This window comes from Danio rerio, chromosome 1 (genome assembly GCF_049306965.1).
Source record: "Danio rerio strain Tuebingen ecotype United States chromosome 1, GRCz12tu, whole genome shotgun sequence".
Classification (NCBI taxonomy): Eukaryota; Metazoa; Chordata; class Actinopteri; order Cypriniformes; family Danionidae; genus Danio; species Danio rerio.
Window position 1 is genome coordinate 21,135,001 of NC_133176.1, and position 2,489 is coordinate 21,137,489.

Consider the following 2,489-nt stretch of genomic DNA (forward strand, 5'->3'; position numbering starts at 1 on the left):
TCTGCTTCTCAAACTATGAAGGAATAAATCCACTTGAAATGAATTATTCCACTTGCTCAATATGGAAATGAAGCTGGTCTGGGATCAGTGTTTACAATCCACCTAGTGGAATCTTTATGGTATACCTGAAATCTGTTTGCGTACCAATCCAACTGCCACTTCATCCATTACAGGACAGGTTTTAGTTGGATTTGCTGGAAGCCAATATAGGTACTTTTTAAATCTTCTAAATCACATGCATTTTGTTGTCCCGTGAACCTACAGCCTGTTATTATTTCAGCACAAAGTCAGGAGGGAGAAAGAGACACAGGGGAAGTAGAAGAGCGAGACGTGTCACGTGCCTTTCCCTATCTCTTCCCAAAAGGCAGTACTGAGAACAGACAATAAACAAATTCAGTGCACCTTGGGGATAATAGTCCTGTTGGCTTCTGCAATAGACAAAAACACAACACATACTGGGTCCCCAGATGCAACTGATCCGCATCACCGATTGGCTGCAGCACGTCGTGGGGCAACTTTCCTGTGAAATCCGACATTTTTATGTACCTGTGCACAAAGTTGAAGGCTTTTGTTATATGAAGTGGCTGAATGGTTGGAACCATTTATTTGTAACTCGTAACCACAAAACCAGTCAAAAGGGTCAACTTTTGAAATTAAGGTTTAGACATCATTTGAAATACGCTTTTGTCATGAAATATTTGAAAATCTGAAATCTAAGGGTTAAAAGAATGTAAATGTTCAGAAAAGTCTCCTTTTAAAGTCAAAATTAGGTTCTTAGCTATGCATATTACCAATCAAAAATTAAGAATTTGATGTACTTGAAGGAAATGTAAAAATTTCTTCATGAAAGTTGATCTTTATTTAATATTCTATTTTCTGTACCATTTTGACAATGGATTTTTGGGTTTTCCCACATATCTGCACGTGTAACATTGGACTGGTTTTGTGGTACAGTTACATTTTTAGAAAGACTTAGAAAGTATAGTCCATTAAGAAAGTTTTTTCACCCTTATATTGTTCCAAACCTGTATGACTTTCTTCTGTGTTTAAAGCACACACGATATTTAAAAGAATGTTCTTACAGTTTTTGCATTCGCTTTGGTGCATTTCTCACTACACTATTTACTTTTGCACAACAGGTAATGCATTTCTCAAAACAATTAGTCATTTGTGCACATCCTAGTAGCAGTTTCTCATTCTTTTCAACAAATTGCGAATGCTTTTGGACATGCATCAATTGCTTTCCTACAACTCTGCTGTGTAAAACATTATCATCTGCTTATGTCATGTCAGTCAAAATGAACTAAACTTGTGAATGCTGAATAGTCATTCCATATAAAACGAATAATCCTCATTTCAATACTTGAGTCATTACATACAAAAATGTTGAACTAGTTGTCAAAATCTGTCAAGCTAATTTTTTTAAACAAATTTAAATCTTTATTTTCCTGAAAATGTCTTTAAAATTGAACAATTTGAAGAATGATTTACAGACCTGTGTATGTTGTAGGCTCAGTTCCAATATGTTCTGCAGTATTGTTACAGTTGTGCACAGCTCTACCCAAAGGAAGTTTATGTTTGTTGTAAATAAGGGTGTGTTTATTCTTTTGCACAATCCTGGGAATAAATTAGGATTGCAAAGAGCAAATGCAGTAAAAATGTGAAACATACATATTCAGTGTCTTGTACTTAAATACCTCACTAAATGCAATGATGTCTAACTTTACTGTACTTTTTAAATGGCTGTGCTAATTGTATACAGTGCTGTTTTGAGCATTTTCAGGAAGTTTCACTAAAATCAGACTTTTTTTGCATTGAAAAAATGTCCAGAGTAAACTGTCATAATGAAAACATGACAAAGCCATTTGACTATCTTGTTCATAAACAATGGTGTCAGGACTTTTCATTTTGATGACACTGACTCTTTGATTGACATGAATACTTGCTTTTGAGGAATGAACTATCCATTTTGAGCATGTGACGCGCTTTTGCGGGTTATCAGCTAGGTTTTGCAATTTGCACTTATTGTTTTGAGAAAATCATTAAATGTTGTGCAAAAATGCACTAGTGATGTTAGAAACGCACCAAAGCGACTGAGAAAAACTAACAGTTTTGGTTCTCATTGATTTCTCTTTTTTTTTGGACAAAAATACAATAGAAGTCAGTGGGAAACAAAGAGTATCTTAATTTGTGTTAAAAAAAGGAAATGCATGCATACTGCTCAGGGTTTAGAACAACAGAGAGTGTACATTTTTGGGTGGACTGTCTTTTTAGATGTGATTTCACAATCACTTTTTAACAGGCCTATCAACAAATGATTTATTTTGAACTGTACAGGAGAAAAGAGTTCTACTGAGACGTTATAGAAATACTTGATATGCAATTGCCGTTATGATAGCTGCTTTACTATTTTAGAAGGTGAGTCATAAGTTCACAGGTACACTGTGCTTCTGTAGCTGCAGGCAAATAGAAAAGGGTTGAAAACCCTT

At 34.9% G+C, this 2,489-nt stretch overlaps 1 protein-coding gene across 1 annotated transcript in view; it reads left to right on the plus strand.

The window, feature by feature from the left end:
* Positions 1-1,384, plus strand: part of fbxo10 (F-box protein 10) — a 29,629-nt gene extending 28,245 nt beyond the window's left edge. The window contains exons 11-12 of the transcript XR_012402165.1: positions 1-210; positions 281-1,384. The exon at positions 1-210 is cut by the window's left edge and continues 351 nt beyond it. The gene's annotated coding sequence lies outside the window, so the exon portion shown is untranslated. The remainder of the gene's footprint in view (positions 211-280) is intronic.
* The last annotated feature ends 1,105 nt before the right edge of the window (positions 1,385-2,489 follow it).